General features: G+C 38.8%; 1 protein-coding gene across 1 annotated transcript in view; it reads right to left on the bottom strand.

The window, feature by feature from the left end:
- The window catches only part of TNS3 (tensin 3), a 317,735-nt gene that overhangs the window by 166,787 nt on the left and 130,118 nt on the right, over positions 1 to 20,830 (bottom strand). The window contains exon 3 of the mRNA XM_026063948.1: positions 17,705 to 17,742. The gene's annotated coding sequence lies outside the window, so the exon portion shown is untranslated. The remainder of the gene's footprint in view (positions 1 to 17,704; positions 17,743 to 20,830) is intronic.

Raw genomic sequence — 20,830 nt, 5'->3', positions numbered from 1 at the left:
ATCCTGTGCAACGTGCTCTAGGTGACCCTGCTTGAGCAGGGGGGTTGGACTAGATGATCTCCAGAGGTCCCTTCCAACCTCAGTGATTCTGTGGTTCTGTGAAAATCTCATGGTTTTTTTGTATAAATGATTTTTTTTTAAATCTACATATATATATTCTCTGCTTTGGATTTCTTTTTCCCCTCTCCTCCATCTTTCCCCAAAATGCTCAAATCACAAATCCTCCTTCTAAGAAAACAAGCTAAAGGATGTTGAGTGCAGTGTATCTTCAAGTAACTCTGTGCTCTCAAAGATGCCATTTGTAATGTGACTAACTTAAAAATTCAATTCCAACTTCTAAAAAGGGACATTATTGGGATACTAATTTGGGATTACAAAACTACAATAGTAACGTACACTTTTTTTTTTTTTAAACAGAACCTCTCCAGTTGCGTGCTATCAGTATCTAACTCAGACATTTGTCACAGAGATACCAAGTATCCTCAGCACTTTATGCCAGACAGCAGAACAGCTCTAAAGCATGCCCAAACCCACTGTATCTTCCTCTTCATTTGAAGCATTTTAAGACACATTAAAAACAGCAGATTTAAATGAAGACTTAACAAACACAGCAGAAACTAAACAAGCATTTTGCAGCGGCTATATTTTTCTAATAAACTAAAAATATCTAGGTTGCCCAAAAAGGCAGAACAGGTACACTAAAATCAGTGTTGAGGTTCAGTGCAGCTATATACCATTTCCATTTGCACTTAGGAACAGCAAAAAAAATTCTTCTGCCCTATGAAAACAAACTTCCTACCCAACTAGTGTAAAGCAGCTTGAAGTGAAATTTGGAAAGGGAGAAAAAAAAAAAGAAATCAGTGCAAGTTGCAAAGAAAATTAAGGTTGAAAAATAGTTAATGGGCTTGGCTCACAACTATCAAAAAAAATGCAAATATTTATTCATTTTAATTCCAAACAGTAAGCAGAAGCCAAGTAACATCAGAAAAATTTCCTAACACATTACGTTTTTTCTTGCCTAACTCTGTGATAAAGTTGCTATGGGGAAAGAACGAACAAACACAGCCAGGAGCCCTCTGAATTCAAAACCAAATTCCAAATGTGATACTTTGGTGCTATTTTATTAATTTCTCAGCTTCAGTATTTTTGATTTGCTAAAATAAGGCTAGCGCTATGCTYACTCATTTTATCAGGGTGTTATGAGGACTAGCTGAAGGTTGAGAAACTCTCCATTTAAAGTTACATACTTTCAGAAGGTATTTAAAAAATTATCATATATATATATACACACACACACACAAATCCCTGTTCACCAAGACATCCACAAAGCAACAGAGTTGTTTCATATGAAATCGCCAAAGCTGAAGGAAAATAAACTTTTCACAAGTAACTAGGAATGCAGTTATCCCAAGATATAGAAATGTATTGTTCACATATCTTTGTCACCACAAAGCCTGGCTTTCTTCCATGCTGTGGTATTTGACTTGGCAAGGCCACAGATTTGACCTACTTCAAGAAAGCTGGCCTCCAACTCCCCGAAGAACATACACAGGGCAAGGCTTTTGGTACATAGGTTATTTGAAAAAGGACAAGATTGAAGAACCTCCTTAACACTCCCATGAACCAGAAGATCTCTAGAAACAAAAATGGATGAGTTTCTCTGATAATCAGAAACAGGTAACCAGAAATGAAGTCCTTTTCTTAATCAGATTATTGGACTAGCTCCAACAGAGTTCAAAAACAAAGGACAAGAAACTCAGTCAGAGCCAGGGTGCCGAGACCAACGGTTAAACCAGCCGCCAGTAGGAGCCGAGATCCTAAGACGAGATTTTTCACTGGACTTTGCACTAACTCTCTGCACTGCTGTTTAGTTTACCAGTCCGGACTGTAATTGGAGTACTAGCTACTGCTACCCCAGGCTTCAGGCTGTTTACTGCAGGTTCATAAAGCAGGTTGAAATGCTTTGTAAATGATATGAGATTAGCGCAAAACCATAATATCTTTGCTCAGAATATCTCATTTTTGTTTCTTTTCTAAAGGAGAGTTAGAAAACAAAAAAAATCTTCTTTTTTGCCAACGGCATGCATCTTTGCGAGACTTTACTTCTGCTTCCTTTGTATCAGCTCTGACCTCTCCGAGCTTAATTAGGTACACATTCCTCAGGGAACTATGTTATCCTTTCAGGATTACAKGCCTATTTATTTTGGTATAATCCCCATGAGAAAACATGCTTCATTTGCAAAGTCAAACAAATCTTGCAACATTATGAGAAAAGGCTCTGGCAAGCAGAAAGGATACAGCTCCATGGACATTTTCCTCTCCCAAAGGAATAAACTATTAGCATTGATTGGATTTTCTTGAGAAAAAACAAGCCGTGTGCCAGACCTGCTGCACCTCAGGACATTTGGTCTTTAATGTATACTTCGGTGTGATTTCTCAGGCTTTCCAAGCTGCTCCAGCACCTGCGCAGCGCTGACRGAGCTGCAGGCATTAACATGATGATTCCCATGGGCACAGATGGCACCACCCAGGAAATGGTACCAAAGGGCTGAGGAGGAAGAGAGAGGAGTGAGCTGCAGGGAGGGCAGTGCTCAGCCCACACAACTCCTCTAACAGCTTGGACAGGTGTCTTTCTAAGGAGAATATTAAAGCTAACATGAAAGCAATATTAAAATACAACAAGCTTAGGTTTAAATCGGGGGGGGGGGGAGGTTAATGGTTTTATAGCTATTACAGACAAGGGGGAAATGTGTGATGTAGGGCTCCAGCAACGCCAGTCCTCTCTATTCAGCATCACAGAAAGACATGAAGGCAGGAGCCATACAACTGTCTTGCTGGTAAAGTAACAGGGTTGGAGCATGGGATGAGAAGGTTTGTTTCCCTACAGTTGAAAACCATCCTTCTGCAGGATGTCTCTCTGCATCCCGCTACAGGCCAGCCTAACGCATAAATACATATATCACAAGAAGGAACAGGAAGGAAAAGCAGATCTCCAAATCAGGCAGTCCAAGGATATGTACGGCAACCTAGCACATGCCTGGTTTCAGTCCCTGACAGAAGGTCTGTAAGACTCGTGTCAAAGAGGCAGAATAACCTCTCCAACAGGACATGCACTGAAATCCTTTAGGACAGTTGGTCACATTGCTCAGCAACCCAAGCCCAGAGACCAGCTGCTGAAACGTCCTTGCTCCCAAATCACCATGAAGGACTTATGTTTACCACTAGTTCTCCTAGCAATCCTTCACAGTAAGAAAATAGTCTAAGAGACTGTAACTTTGTTTTGTTCTCTTTTATTCCATTGGACCTCTTCTCACACTTTCCTCCTCTTCTTCCCCCACACATGCTTTTATTGCAGAAAGAATGACAGTCACATGAAAAGTTATTTCTTCAATTAAATGTTCTATTTAATTTATGGACAAATGTCCACATAAAAGCCTCTGGGTCAAACTGTTCCCTGCCGAGTAGATGTGTGCATGCACATACAGGCATTCAGGGAGGAAAAATCTCCCCGGTGAGCTTCTCATAAAATGGGGGGGGGGGGGGGGGAGCAGGTTACCCACCTTCAGAAAACAGAAAATCCCCCAGGAAGGAAGAGTTATTTGAAGAGATGAAGGTGCCGGTCTGCAACGTGTACATCGCCTTTCTGTCTGGACTTGGCAGCAGCACCAGTTGAGGTTTTAGCACTTCAGTATGAGCCATATCAATGCGCAGTCTAGCTCCAGAACATGCTCCTTGTCCAGGCAGGGCCCCTCAGGCAACGAGCGCCCAGGTCCAGAGCCCGATGTGGGACCTAGCCTGGGTCTCTCACGGAGAGGTTTCCTTCAGGCCCAGACATCAGAAAAAAGGAAAAGGAGGGAAGGATGGCCATTATCTGAGCCGAGACTCAGGAAAAAAAAGCCCAACTTGCAGCTCTAGGCTGCCCCACAGCCAGCTGTAGGCCAGCCACCTTATCTCCCCCTCTTGCCTATTCTGTATATTTAGATGGTCAGCTCAGGCACAGGAATAAGCTTACATAGTTGCCCCCTGCAGCCCCAATCTCAACTGAGGCTGTGGGGAACAGGCAGATCTAACATTGTGCTAGAAAAAATACCATGTGACCCCAACAAGCCAGCAGCATAACAGCTACATTGAACATTATGCTGTAGTCACTTTACAGGGATTGTTTTACACCAATTAAGTAGTCAAATTATATTTTAAAACAGTAGAATAGAAAAAAGGGGGAAAACGCAGGCCTTTGTGGTAAATTTATAGCATGCACTGAGAAAAGCAGGAAATACATAACTGCTGAAACCAGGTGTGCCAAGTCCTAACATTCACTCTAGTACTACATCTCCCAAAAAAACTAATTTTTTCTGTTGGAATTGTTATGGAAAGCAATCTATTACAGCAAGCTTATCAACATCAGTGAAGTTAAACACCAACAATCTGTGTACAGCAACCTCCCCTGAACAAGCAGCTGACTCAGTGCTCCAAGCAGATCACACATCCCAGGGAAAAGGGTCACACACCAGTGCTTGTTATAGTTAAGTGAACATACTTTAACAATAGGAAGGGAGATTGCAGAAAAGTAACACCAAGCACAACTTCTTTCCTCTGTTGCCCAGAGAGGTCACTGTGCCCTTTACTCCACCACCCTCACATGCTGCACCACTGGTGTCCCAAGGAGCCAGGTGCTAGCTTAGCCCCATTGCGCTTAGCAGCAAGCTAGTTTACTCTCCAAAAAGTAGTGCCAATCCCACTAGAAAACAAAACAGCAGCTACAAGAAGCAGCCACCATTCAGCAAAGTGCATCAATCCATGTCTAGCTTCCTACAGGTGAAAGGTACCTTTGAAGTCCTCTGGGCAGTGCCACATGCTTTGTCAGGCACATTCTTACATTTCTGCAGGACTGAAAGCCAAAGAGGAATATCCAGGGGGAATAAATTCTGTTTTCAGATCTGGGGCAAAATTCATCTATAATAAGTGCCCTTCTCAGGTGAACTTGAAGCCCTAGCTTTGGCCCTCTCAATGCCAGGAATAATTCTTCCAGCTTTGCTCCTAGTGCACAAAGCAACCAAGGAAATCTGTCCTTTTTGATGAGAATGACTTCCATGGGCTCAGGAAACCATGCTCTTACCTCTCCTGTCTGGCTTAGGGGACTTCAAGCACCTGCAGGCCATACTCACACAACCAACAGTTCTCCCACACTGCACAGTCAAAAGCTTTTTCATTTTCCTACCTGAGGTCTCCACAGCTATTGAAAAGTGACTTCCTCTGAAGAGTCTCCAAAATCCAACTTATGAGCACAGAAATACAGACAATTTCTGAGCACACAGGTCCCCAGAGAAACCCTACACAGGCACCTTTAAAGGCCTGATGAAAGCCAAGCACTTTGATGCTTTGCCTCCTCTACCTGCCTTCAACCACCACAGAGCTCAAGTCAGTGAAGCAAATGCTGAGTAACACTGTAGTTTGCATGAATTTGACTATCCCAAACTCAAATCTAACCAAGCAGTGGCTTAAATGAATGAATGAACTAATCATTCCTAGAGAGAAGAAAATCAGACTAGCGGGGAAAAAAAATGCAAGGTCTCCATGTTATTTATAGATACAGGCTTCATACCACCTTAGAGGTCACATTTAAAAAACAAAACAAAACAATCAATCAATCAAAAAAACATACACCCATACTTGTGAGTTTACAGTGAGCTATACTTTGTTTTCTTCACAGTCATATATCATGGCATGCCTGCATTACAAAGTTATATATTAGAACAATATTTCTTTTTCCATAAGTCAGCACAATTTATACACATGGACCTATCATTCTCAGTTGAGTCACAACACAAACTAGCCTGAAGGGTTGAGAACCAAGCAGGAATCCTTCACTTTTTCACCAAAATGTATTCTGGTGTTGTAAGTAATGGCTCCCTCCATCAGGCCCCAATTTGCTCATTTTTGAGAGTAAAACAGCTTTGTTGGAGGCTGACATGAAGACACTGCAAGTGTCTTAATTTTTATTACAGCATTTCTGACTTTCTTATACCACAACCCTGATTCTCAATTTTCACATCTTTCTAGTCACTTAGATTACAAGTTTCTTATGCTCTCAAAAACACATTTCAAAAAGAAAATGTACATTTCAAATATATCTTCAATTTTCCAGCTGTTCAAAAGAGAAACAATGCAACAAAAAGGTACAAAATGTTCTTCCCTTGACAGACTTCAATAAATAACTTTTATTGTCAAAGACAGCTCCTCCCAAACAGATGGTTTTCACCAGGATTGCATTTGCTTTATAATGCTGCAATTGTGGGGGCATTTCAAATGTTTTCTTCAGCAAGATAGAAAGAGACAAGGGAGACAACCTTTTAGAAGTAATTACTAGTAAAACACTATGAAATGCTGTGTTACCACACAAATGTAGTATAGGCAAATTCTAAAGAAACCTAGACATTTCAGTTTGCTGCTAATACAAAATATTCAGGATTTTTTCTGGGATGGATTTCATAACCTTCAAAACACACAGTACTTGCTCTCATACTATATTTCCATAATATTGCTGTTATCAACGATGTCTCTAGCACAGTTTCTATTCTTTCATCATGTCAGTAAGGCAACTTCTTGCAATCTAATGCTAGGTTTGATCCAACTTTTTGAGCTTTTAGAGTCTGACAATGCCATGATATATCCGGAATATTGCAAAAGGGAACTCATCCAGTTGCTAGGAGCACGCACACACAAAAACATCAATACAGTATAAAACAGTAACAGTGCAAAATGCTATAGACACCATGGGGACATCTTGCTCACTACCTAATTACTGCCACTGTTGATGTTCACAACACCCTCCAAGATGTTCAAGATCTGCCTTTACTTGTAATAACAGATACAGAAATAAAGCCTCTTACGTAAAAGCTATGTATCATGTACAGCAAGGGTAAACAGTTTATTAAAAAAAAAAAAAAAAAACAATACACACACACAAGAGATGGCACACTGTGGTAAGCTATTTGAGTCCTCTTTCCTAGAGATGAATGTGACATAAGCTATAATGTGCCCTAAGAGAACGTTCCAAGCAGCAGCAGTGTAAAATGCATCATTCCCATGTTCTTTGATCCCATTTTAAAGGTTTGACAAATGCCTCCTTCTCTTTAAAAAAAGGCTTCCTATTTTACAAGGGAAGTCTATGTGAACTCTCTTGTATTTATACAGAGAGAATCAGAGCTGGACAGAAAATAAGCGGGCAAGTGAAGAGGTCCTTCCCAAATTCTGCCAAAACTGAACAGTTTTCAAGGGAGGAGGAAAGGGAGTTTTCAAGGGAGGAAGAAGACAGAAAAACCCTCCTAAGGTTTTCATGACAGATATGGACTTCCCACTGGAAACTGTAACGTATCCATAATCTGATGAAGAACAAAGAAAAACAGAAATTGTTTTATTTCCTTCCCTCACTACATCATCTTATTCTTTTTTTCCTGTTGCAAACCACTGGATTTGTTTTAAAAAGAAAAACTGCAAGGAAACAAACAAACCTTGAAGCTGTACATGTACCAGCTGCGTCTTGCACAACATTGCCAACTGTCTTTAAAAGTAAGATTAAATGAGGGTTCTTATCTAAAAACATTAGCATACTTTAAAATGCATTATAATTTGGGAAAAGGCCCGGCAAATGAACTGCCCAACACACAGTTCTCCAGCATAGCCCTTCTGCTACTTCAACAATGCAAGCTTTATGCCCATAAAAAACAATTTCAAATCCTTGTGTCACTCAATACCTTACAGTGTGGATTCAATGAGAAGGCTTATTCATTGAACAGTTCATCATAGTGATATTAAATCTAGCACAGGGCATAATATTTTGCAGATAGAAGGATCTAGCATTACCTCACCGTACTGCTTCTGGGGCAACCAGGAGAAAYCCAAAGACTGTTTTGAGCTGCAAATCTCATTTACAAAACTCATGTAATAATCCCTTGGCCTTCAACTGCAAACAGATTTTTATTCTAGCCCAATGCCAGCCAACTCTAAAACGGCTGCATGCGGGGTAATACAATATGCTAAATGTTGTGCATGGGAAAAAAAATCCTTGAACTCTGTAAGCCTTAGTGAATGTGTTGATTTATGTATTCCCACAGAAATGTGTCAACCACAGAGGTTCACATGGTTTTCTCCCAGCAACAACATGGCACAAGTCTTCACTTTAGTCCTGGATTCCCTCTGCCCAAAATCTGAGAGCATTAAAGAGAAAGGGGACTTCTGAACCCATGCATGCTGAAACCAAAGAAAAAGCTTGCACGAACCCTTTAAGAAGCAAGGTTACCACATATACATTTCTGCTCATGATAGTTTTAATCTATACTTTTAACAGTGCCATATTGATTAAGGAGTAAAAGCTGACAGTATTTTGCTGATCTCAAAATAGCCAATCTTCTCCAGGTTGCTAAGTGATTTTAAAACTAAATGTCTTATTTAAAAATATATACTCAAAAATAATAAATTGATGTTTGATAAACCCTAACTATTCACGTAAAAAGTTTGTAGTATTTTAAAATGTGGGCGTCTTCCCCCAAAAATTCCTTTATTTTCCCCAGAAATCTTGACACATTAAACTGTAGCACATGAACTGCAACTGAATATAAATATGAAACAAGGTCAGAAAGAAAGTTAAAAAGAAATGCTATGTTTAAACTGCGACTACATCAAAGTAGCAGTCATCTCTTTAAAAAGCGATACACATGTTGATTTCTTGCAAATCTAGCTTCTGTTCTGTTTTTGTATCATTTTAAACATTCAGAGGGGAATTCTTTCCTCCCTTTTGACTACACATGCTGACTTCCATCAACAGCAAGCTGAAGCAGCATGTGAATAGACAGGAAAGAAAGACATATTATGATCACCCTCAAAAAAAGAGAATATTGGCAATAGTTTGAGAAATGATGACATCCAAGATATCACAGATGCTTCCATTTCCAAACTGCCCAGGTACCACTGAGAACATACTAGGCCAAATCTCACAACAGTGTCAGCATAGTAATCAAAAAGTAGCAGAGATCAAACACTAGCAGAAACATCACATGGATTTCCCAGATGAGACTCCCTTCTTTCAGTTCTGTCTGCCTTCCAGTTGTGTTAAATAACCTCAGAAATCTCAGCAATTTGTTTTGTTCATCTGAAGAGAAAGTGCCTTGCCACCACCTTGAAGAGTCCAGCCTACTGCGTTCTTGCTTCTTCTATCAGTCTCTTCCCTATTTTCACCTTCCCCATGAAACCTCATAAGCTAACAAGAGAATGATTCAGTTCGGTTCATTTTTTTCAGTCCCCTTGCCCTTGACATTGCTGAAGTAAAAGAACTCTTTCTTACTGCATTAATGGAAGTCCAGAGAGGTACTCCTTTATGTGTTTTATGCTTCAGCAATGAACAAGTAAGTAGTGTATTGCAATCAGGACATACAGCACACTGCACATAGCAGGAGAAACCACCACCTTTCTGTTCACATGATTTCAGTGGAAAACAGAAGAGCTAGAAGCACTATTCCTGAATTACTGCACTGTACACTTTCAGCAGACAGTGAAGAACTTTTAAACACAAGACGTACATTTAAATTTCTTACTGAAAAATCAAAAGAAGCCAAGTGTATGCATCTGAGGTCAGGATTTAAACTAAACTCCTGATACAAGAGGCATAAAATTAAAAACAGAAGCAGAGAAGAAAATGCACACAACATGAAAATCAGAATCACCGTTCTAAAGATAAAAGAGGACTACTGATAAAATATTTGTATTTTGGGTTTTTTTTTTGTAATTTGGCATTATTTACGAATGCAGGAGGAAAACATGAAAATAATCCACAATCACAAAAGAAATATAAATTTGGTTACTATGCGACTAATATAAACACACTGTCTATAACTGCTTTCCAAACAGTTACCTGATCTGTAGAAAGGATGAACTGGGATGCACTTATGTTGCATGCAGATAATGGTGAATTTCTGTTCAAGTTCCATTGACATTCCAAATGAATTATAATAGTTATAGTGAATTAAAATGCATTAAGACCACCACTGTTTACAGAGAAGCCAGACTGAAAAAGAGAGAGTTACTTCATACAGAGAGTTCCCTTGTTCGCTTGTGTGTATGTATTATAAAGACACACACATACAAGAGAGAGAGGGAACATGAGCACACGTATCTGCCAGCCACTTGGTGGGAACTATTATATTAAACACTGGGAGTCTAAACTAAATTTCATGAAGGTAGACTAAGCAATAAATCCAGTGCTATATTGCCTTGGGATTCTGACAAGGATGACAAAATAAGCAACCTCTTCTCCTCATCCCTGTACAAAAGGGAGGAGGAGCTTTCCTTCTTGCTCCAAAAAGACACAAGAGAAGTTATCATATGGCAGCATATCACATTTCTCCCACAAGTATCCGTCCCTCTAGACTGCCAAGGACTGCTGATTCTCTTCCTAGGGTGAAAGTATCCGCCTTCATGCCCGTCTGCCCCAAGGGCCAAAGTGCCAATGTTAGAAAACACCCAGCCTTACAATCTTACAAGGTTCCCTCAAGCAAGGGCAAGGTTCATTCGCAAAGCGGTACGAGAAGTACCCAAGTGACAAAACCCAGTGGATCCCTTTGAGAGCCAACAAAGCTTGTGCTCAAAATCTCTGAAGTGCTTTAGAAAATGTCTGACCAATATTAGTCTCTCTCTTTCATATCTATAAATTTATGAAAGGAAGTTTTTGCAATAGAAGTTGAACATGCAACCCAGGACCAAAACTATCTATCACTCCTTGCTTATTTTTATTGCTGTGATTGCTTTCTCTCTCCCCACTGAAGTGTTGAAAGTACTGTTTTTACAGTAATTCAAGCTACATTTTTTATTCCTATGCATTCTTCTGTAATCATGTTTGTCTTTCCTAGGCTGTTAATCTTTTTCTTTCTTAGACTCTTTGTCACAAGGGACTATGGGTTGGAGGGGGGGAGGAGGGAGGGAGCCTTCTTCCAATCCTCTTTAGTCAGCAATAGCTTAAACAGTTTAAAGAAAAAGGGACAGCAGGGTCAAGGGAAGAATTACGTTTTCCCAAATACCAATGCCTGGAAAAAAGAATTAGAAAAATGCGGGCTTTGAGAAAAACAACAGGACAAAGTATCATGTCAGAATTTATACCTTTTATTATTAAAAAAAAAATTTTGGTGGCTTTAAAAAGGACAGAATGCTAAAATCATGTTATAAATCTGCTATTTCTCTAAGAAAAATAAACTACAGTTTGAAGGTAAACTGGTCTGACTTTATCAACATTRAAGTGGCATGCTGCAGCTCAGGAAATTAGTCTGAACAAGGATTTTAGACCATTAATACAAAATCCTGAAGCTTTGATTAAATCTGCACTCCGTTAAGATGTCTAGACAGCTTCTTGAAAGGTGAAAAAGAAGGGAAGTGTGCTGAATCAAACCCCACGAATCCTAGTGGAACTGGAAAAAGTCACAGAGCCATCTGCAGTAGTATATTTGTTTCTTTGAAACATCATTTTAGACTGGCAAAGAATCAAACTGTATTATGTAATGAAAATGTCTTTTTGGCTTAGTTGTAGTGAAAATATCTTTCGGGCTAAGCGCTCTCTAGGAAAGCTAGTGGCACTGCACATCTTTGGACATCCTGATTCAGCACAAGTCTTCAGCACATACTTAAATCTATTGATTTTATGAGAATTTAAGCATTTGCTTATGAGCTTAATAAAAATCAGGACTTAATACAGAGTCAGCTCTCAGGGGGGAGAATTAGCATACAAGACGTGTCCAGAAAATACAGGTCACAAGGTTCCCCCTCACCCTTGAGATCTTCCCACAGGACAGGACAGGAGACAAAAAAAGGGTATCCCAGGACAGAGAGCTAAACGAAAACCCCATAGTCTGACAGACGAGTATTCCTACATCATAGTCAGAGAGGAAATAAATAAATAAAAAGCCCCAAGATGATCCTACAAAACAAAGGGAACTCAATAAAGCCAGAGCAAAGCCCTGGGGCATTATACATGCTGTAGCTTCTGAAACCTCAGGGAACTTTAATTACATATGTACATCTGAACAGAGCACCATACAGAAATGTTTCCAAGTTAACCATGCATGGATTGAGGCAACACAAGATATTAATTACCCAAATTAACTGAGATTTGTACAGCAAAACAAAATTATTTCAGAATTTATTCTTATGATGTCTTTTTTCATAGTAAAAACAAAAAGCAAGAGAAACAAAAAGCAGTGCCTTTTAGTGACAGTTTTAAAGTTTTAAAATACAGTACACACAGGAATAGTGGACACTTTCCTCTAGAGTGATTTTCCTTCCTCATCACTTAAGAAAAAGCACAGAAGATAACTATAGTACAAAAACAGTCCTTGTTATTTTTATTAGTAAATTGACAGAATGCCATATTATGATATAAAATAACAATTTAAAAGGCTAGGTTTACTTCTAAATCAGTGTGCTGTAAAACCAAATAAATTACAATAACTTAATCTATGTGAAGTCAATGACAAGCTTATAAGGGCTTTCCATAACCACAAAGGTGTCACCACAGCCTGGCAAATTAGCAATGCCCTGATGCCATTCAAGCTGAAGGGCAGCTTTTTTAGGCCCTCTTTTCTAACAACATGCAGAAAATGCTTCAAAGTAAGGTTCATCAAGCCACCTTGATGAGCATACATATATGTTAACAGGACAATATTCAACTTTGAGTAGGTGTATCCAGAATATTGAAGAAAAGTCACTTTTTAGATACAACCACATCTTTCCATTAACACGTCTCAGACTTCTGAGGCTCAGAGCAACAGGGCTGTCACAGTCCGGTGCTGCCGATGTACAATGCTGATGAGTGAGGAAGAGACTCACTGAGTACTGCATACAGAAACAGACTGCTTGACAGGCTGTATCCGAAGTCAAATGTTTCTGTGGGCCCCTGCACATTAAGATCTTTGATGTTGCGCCGGCAGGGACACAGCAGACAGTTTCACAAATCATAGTTTATAAGAGGTCGGGGACTCGTTCAGAGCAGCCTGCTCGACTAGCCCATCCGCGGCAGGGAGCGTTCAGAGCTCCATTTCCCCAGGACGGGATTAGAATGCTTCAGTCCTGAGCAGCCTCCCTGCTTTTCATCTGAACAAGCTTGTCTGGGAGACTTCTCCACATATTTGTTGCTTTCTGCATGAAAAAGTGCTTCCTGACATCTGTTCTGAATTTGTGGGTCCTTAATTTCCATTAATTCCTCCCCCCAACTCTCCCCTTCAAGGCTAAATTGCAAATAGTAATCTGACAGAGATGGATCTCTCTCTCAAGGCTTTATATGCAGACATCCACTGTGTTCACGTCTGTCTTCATTTTTTCACAGATATTTCCAAGACAGTGGGGAGGGAGAGGAAGAGGTGTTTTTTAAACTTGCTTTTACAGCACATCCAATTTTAGTACTGGTATCAACATCATCTAGTGGATTTATGCTACATAATTTCACATGTTACAATCTTTTTGCAAATAAAATAATGCAACTGAATGCAACAGGCTAAAAGTGTAACAGTCTAATCCCTGTCTCCATGTTTTCTTTTGTTTTTGTAGCTTCAAAATTTTTTTGGTTGTGCCCTAGGTTTGGAAGTATTACTACAAGGCTCGCCTACATTTGTTATTCTGTATTTAATGTTATGACAGGGACAACTGAAAAACTCACACGAAACTTATTCAGATTCATTCTAACTTGAAGAAGCTGAAGTCTCAGACAAGTCCAAAGTTGATTCTTCCTTTATTTGTACATGCGGAACAAATTCAGAGCCCATCTTATTTTCATGTCTGTATAAACCTTATTTTCATGGACAATTTATACTATATAAATTCTACTTTGTTTTTCATTAACAAGCATAATAATGGAATTCTCTCACAAAGTCTTGAAAACCAGCATTGTAGCATTGCCACTGAAAAGCTTGTGCTGCTGTTTTTACCTGAACACATTTGCAACATTATTTGGGACTTTATGACTGGAGTTGCACATAATAATGCTTTTTATGAGTGTTCATGACCCCAGTAGTCTTTGGAGTAATGTTTTATTGTGCTGATGCATTATTCTTTTCAAAAATGATTACGAAGATACCAGAAACGCAACTTTCTTTCGTTCTCATTCCCTCCCTTTCTGCATGACCTTCAGATGACTAACTGTTTACACATGTCTTGGGGGATGTTTAACTGATGCAAAAATAGTTATTCCCTATAAGCTGTGAACATTGTAGAGGTTTTTTTGTTTTGTTTTTTGTTTTTTGGGGGGTTTTGGTGGTTTTTTGTTGTTTTTGTTTTTTAGGGAAAATGAACACTTGCCTTAGAAGTAAAATACATTCTAGGGAGGAGGGATACTTCCAAAGGCAGACGGAGTCCATGAAACTCTTTCCACAAACCTCAAATGGATCTGAATCAGTGCATATGATTATGGCTACAGATTTCCTCAAGGCTGCCTTCAACATCCTTAGATGGTCTTAGTATATTCCCAATCCAGCTCAAAAACCACCAGAACCATTCCCATCTTTAATTTATATCAAACCACAAATACAACAACCACGTCAGGCAATGAAGGCAAGATTCAGATCTGAATCAGCATGCACAACATAACACCTAGACTCTACAACATCACCCCAGAGAGCCAGCTGGAGCCTCACACAAGTAGAAAAGAAGAACTAAGACGCGTAGAACAATTTGGGATTTTTGCTATTTGTTGGCTTACTACTTCTCTGAAAATATGGAAAAATTCTCTTGTATGAAAACCCTGAGTATTCAATCTAATCTTGCTTACACATCTTACTTTTCTATTGTCTGTAATACGCACTAGTAATTTCCTTTCAATTATTTAAAAATCAAAATATACCAGTATCTCAATGATAGTTATGCTGTTAGATACTTTTGACACTCCATGTATTAGTCTTTTCAACACTCAAATGCCTGACAGCATAAATACTAGCTGAAATATGGTTTCCTGTTTATAACATATGGTACATGTATGAAATTATTTGTCTCCAAAGCAAGTTTAAAGAATTGCTTACCACAGTCTCCAGCATCGTTTCTGTACCGTAAGTGCTGGAAACTCAAGAACTAAACAGCAGCTACACAAGCAAATCTGCAAGCTACCAACATTACCAACAAACCAGGTTCTCCCCAGTGGAAGTCCATACTGTTATCTGCATGCGCTGTTGGAGAACCAAAGCTAACGCACAAGGAGGGATCAATTACATTATCTGATCTAATAAAAAGTATCTCTTTGTACAAAACTGTTTCTCTTCTATTTCTAGACTACCATCACTACGTTACTATCACTAATTACTAAAATGGCTTGAATGTATGCATTTAGATGATGAAAAACTTTAAAAAGCAATACCTTATTTGCAGATTTAATTACTACTGTTTGCATTTTACTATTTTATTTGATGAAAGAACAAGATTCTGCATTTATTCAGCATACCATGTAACACAGATATTTCCAAATGCACAAGTACCACTTTTTTCTCCAAATGGGAAATTCTCAGCCAACTCCCACTTATATTTACCAAAACTTCCCAGAATGGCCCAAGAAATCAAAGTATTAAGTACAGGTTCTTCTCTTGAATGCATTTACATTTCTTGGAAACACCAAAACAAACAAATCCGTGCCCAAGGCCAAACATCAGTCAATAACACAGACAGGAACAGATCTGTGGTCTCCAAAACCTCAGTGCTGTAACTACTACAAGTCCAGTCTTCATGCTTAGAAAATGCTGATCAACAGTTTTGGCTAAAAAGCAGGTAACACTGTTCCATGAGGGTGGTTCTGGGAAAGCAAAGTAATGCCCTCCAAGATTGTTGTATTTAGCCTGCAACTCTGTTTAAATGTCTGATTTCCACAGATCTAGGGATGGGAGAATTTTAAGCCATCTGAGACCCTGGAGTACCTATCTCATTTCAACTACCAACAGCACAGCAAAAAGAAAGGAACTTGACACTGGTGGATTTGCCTAATGCCTGGGTGCCAGTGTACCAGCCCCAGATTGGTCCAGTCCTGCTACAGCTTCACACAATACAATCACACAAAATGATGACTTGACAGATCCTGTAGACTTTCTGTCAATTAATTTTTCAGATCTCTATGTAAACATGAAAACTTGAGACTGATCTGCACAATGGTTTTTACTCTACAAATTTAATCAGGACAGTGCCAACGGAAAAAAAAATGCAAAGGAAAGATATGAAACAAGTGTTCACAATAAAAATCACACCTTTGGGGAAAGGAATTTAATTTTTCTGGTTTGATTTTAAATTCATGTCCATGATTTTTATTATTATTATTAAAGAAACCCTGCATTAATACAATGTAAATTTTTCAACAGTGGGAAAAAAAAAAACAACAACTAAAATGAAACTAACATAACCATGTAGTAATAACTGTCACACTCATCTTTCAGTCACCTTTACATGGTCCTCCTTCCATGCTGCCAATATATAAGTTACTCACATCTATCCTCTCACCTCCTTGTTTACAAGTATCAGAAGAAAAATATATCCAGCATCGAACAATATACTGGATTTTAATTTCAGTTCTTTGGCTGTGTACTTAAGAGAAGTAGAAGACAAATTCTGAGTGGCACCATTAGCTTTTTCCCTCAGGTAATATTTAGCCATGATTTAGCTCTTAGCTAACTTTCCTATAGCAACACTTTTGAGTGCCCATATAATTAACCATATACAAAATCCTTATAGCTCAAGAATAACAATGAAGTTTCTGATCTTTACACTTTCATTATGAAAACCAAAGGAGGAATCAAACACTGAACATGTTTAGTATTAATTTGCTCCTTCACACATAGATGTCTTTGGATCATGAAAGCGTGTGGTCCCTTGAGTAAGAGGGTTATTCTCCCCCTCCCTCATTTCAGACTGTTCCCACATGTTGTAGACTAACGTTCTGACATTTGCCAGCTGAAAAGTAGTCCTTTTGTATAAACATGGATTCGTGCTGTCTTGATACTTTACAGATATTCAAGATCTATTTCAGAAGTCATTTTTAACTTAAAAGCACTCATCTTGAGCTTTGAAAACATGGCTGTGGCCAGTGGCACTTGCTTTAAGCACAGAGTTAACAAAACTCAATATAAAACGTACAACGCTGAGAAGCAATAAAAACTTTGGATAAACTAGGAGGCAAACTGAAGGCAGAGTATTCTTTCACATGAAAAGGAACCTGGAGATTTTAAAAATTAACCAAAAATCTAGTAATGACTAAGAGGTAGAAACATTCTGCAGTAGAAAATGAAAATAAATTAGTAATATGCTTACATTTTTCATAATCTTAGGCTCAAAGCTTGCATTTAATTCTTTACTGCTGTAAAATTTAGAACCAGAAGAGCAAAATACACCTCATTTACTCAGATTTTTTTTTCTTTACTGGCACAACTGTGTGGTTTATACTTCACACAATCAGTTTGCTCTTTTCAGCTTGAAACATGTCCTCCTGTGGGAGGAATGAGAAACTAAACCACTGAGGCAGATGTTTTGACTACATAGGATCCCAAGTTTTATTAATGGCAAAAGTGGTTTCCCAAAAGAAAATGATTCTTTTTTGACGGGTAGGCATTTGATCTAATAATCTTTTTAATTAGTTGATACATTTCTTGCAGTCTAATTCAAATACATACGGATTATCAGCAAGCAGGGAAGTGAACAGGCCTACCTTCTCTTCACATTTCCTGTGGCAGGCATACTTGCAAACTAAAATAAAAACCAAAGAAAACAGATCAGTACAAAAGCAGATGGATTCTCCCTTCATTTCTTCAGATCAGCCTTCTACTAGAAATCCAGCCTACCTCAAGCCTTTAGATATAAAAATACTTATGCATTCAAAATAAACAAGAAACCTTAACAAGAAGCATACTGTGCCTTTAGGTTTTGCCCCATTCTCAAAGATTAGTTAATCACAACATTATCATCAGCTCTGGGCATTCTACCAGCTCAGGGTAACGTATGTTCCTTGGCTGATCAGCTTACCTTTTATGCATCAGAAGCATTACCATCTAAGTAGCATGAAGAGCAAGACCCACATGTTACCAATCAATTGTTTGAACCCTGTGAATCTTAGTCACATCAGCAGTTCCAAGACCTCAGAAAAGCAGGGTGAATTCCAACTCACAAGTGACTATGACAGTTGAGGCTTCAATTTAGAACTGTGAAACAGAGTTTGCACAATGCTGCAAACAATATCTCCAAGAGACTAACATTTTTTTTTAATTCCCACTGACCTCAGGGCAGGCAAGGATGACTCATACAGAAAGGCAACATTTTCACTTAAGACGTACAGATGAGTAATGATATAAATATGAAGCAGTAGCATAATACCTAGAACAGTTCTAGAACTGGATACAGCCTGACTTGGATAGATTCTGTTTATCCACACTTCTTTCCTTACTCTGAAACTTGCTGTATTTTCACGCAACATTTATCCTTTGGGTTACTGTGAGCTACATTATGTTCTAAATAGAGGAAGAAAAATCACTTAGTCGATCTACAAGGTCAGTAAGTAGTAGAATACCACAGAGGTTCAGCAGGAAGGTTAAGTGGGCCTAACCTTAGAGCATTAAAGCTGAAATCCATGTTCATTTCTACCACAAGGAAGATATTCTTCAGCCTGACTCAAAAGCAAAGATGCAACTACCAAGATGCGAGGGTAGCAAACACGTGGCCACTTCAGAATCAAGTGCCTTGACTGCTGAATGAAAACACCCTCACAAGCCAGTCAGGTTTTTTCCTGAGAAATAAGGCTTACTGACCTATGTTCTTAAGAAATATTATAGGTGCTACATTTTCCAAGGTACTACAAGTTATGAAAGAATTCTTTGTTCATAGTGCTTCACCAGATCAAGATTCTTTACCATAAAAATGTTATTAGTGTTCATACAAATATACTGTCCTAACCATTAGCATTGATACCAATCAGTAAACATGTGCCACTTAGAAACATTATCTACCTTAAAGCAAATGGACGACAGCTTTTAATCAATAAGGAGAAATTTATTTTCATGTGCGCTAGCACAGCAGATGTCCAAATTCATTAAGTGACTTCATGCACAGAAAGGGCATGTTTAGGAGAACTCAAGTTTTAAAACAGTTTAATTTGCTTTGACATTGTAAAAGGCTAACAGATGCACTCAGAATACGCATGCATACTATCCATTCTTCTATAGCCTACTTGGAGACCTCCTGCAAAACAGTGAAACACAAAAATGAGATGAGTAATACTGTGTTTTGCAAGTCTGCACTTTTTAAAAGACAATCACAAACAGTAAAGATCATCCTCTTGTCATCTTTATTGAAGATTAAGCCTAGAGGGAGGGGCGAGGATGAAATACAAAGCCTAAAATGGTATTTCTTTCATGGTAACTTCAATGATTTTGCAGTTGGCTTATAGAAAAATCAATCACGAACATCACAGACAATATACAAAGTCTTTAATAAAGATGTAGAGAACAGTAAATGCAGCCACAGAGTTTGTGCCATTTCCATATGTATCAGATGTCTGAGAGTTTCCCTGCTGTTATGCAACGTAACAGCACTGTCTTCACTGGAAAAGAAACCACTGAAGTCAGATGGGAGTTCACCCTGAGTAGCAACTACAAGTCTCAATCTTGCAGCATCATCACATTCAAACTTATAAGCAACAGAAATATGGCATACAAACTCCATGTATAATTACAGGGTGAAGACTTCACAAATAAAGCTTTGCTATCTTTAGGAGATTCAATGGAAACAAAGAGTATCAAGAGACAATTAGCTAAATACAGATCAGGCAGAGACGACTGAACCAATCCATGCACTTTTTTCACGTATTTAAATTGATAACATTCTGAGGTTCACTCATATAGCCAGCTTCACTCCTCCTTGGCATCCAGAAATCCTCTATTCATATCTAAAGCCAGCACTTTCATGGATCAGACTGAGGTAAGTCACTACCTTCTCTTCTTCACTGTCTAATAAAGCTAACAATGATAATAAAACTGGATAAAAATAAACACTGAAATGAGATCACTGTCTGTCCAGACACCAGGAGCACAAAGTATCCCTTTGTGTTCTGAATCAGAAAGGAGATTCTCCCCCTTCCCTCTGTGGTGAATGGCAAAATGTTTATGCTACACATCACTCCTAAAAGGCAGACTCGGTACATCCAGTAACAGAAACGGGTCCCTAAGAGTAACAGATCCAAACACCAATTCCCATTTCCTGGTGGGTCTGAATTGCAACAGTAGACCAGATCTCTGCCCAGAACAACAAAACTTGAAGTGACTGAGTCCATTCTGACAAAGACCATTCTTGGCACTTACCAGATGCTCGGGAGTTCAAAGCATTTCACATTAACTATGTGTGCCACAGCAAGGTTAGGCAAGCTTTACCTCCATTACACAGAGGGATCAACAGACTCACACCTACAGGGGTATTTACACAGAGTTAATAAATAGTAACAGCTAGAACAGAACCGGCCCAGCAGTGCTCATCACCGGGCCACATCACAAAACCCATCTCCATCCAGCACTTACAAAACTGCTCAAAAAATTTTTTAAGTTTTCATTTGATGGTAAGTTGCACATTTTTTATGTATAGAAAGATGTGTGTGTGTGTGTATATAAATATATATACATAAATATAAAAACATCCATCTATAGATGTATACACTCTCCCAAAATAGAAGTGTCTTGTTTGCAGTAAGCATACAACCAGACTTGCTAAAACCAAACAAGAGGAAAGGGGGAAGAGAGAGAGAGAGAGAGAAAGAGAGAGAGAGAGAGAGAAAGAGAGAGAGAGAGAGAGA

This window comes from Apteryx rowi, unplaced genomic scaffold, assembly GCF_003343035.1.
Source record: "Apteryx rowi isolate R43461 unplaced genomic scaffold, aptRow1 scaffold_204, whole genome shotgun sequence".
Lineage (NCBI taxonomy): Eukaryota > Metazoa > Chordata > Aves > Apterygiformes > Apterygidae > Apteryx > Apteryx rowi.
Note: the sequence above shows the minus strand (reverse complement) of the source record. Positions and strands in the feature narration are given on the sequence as shown.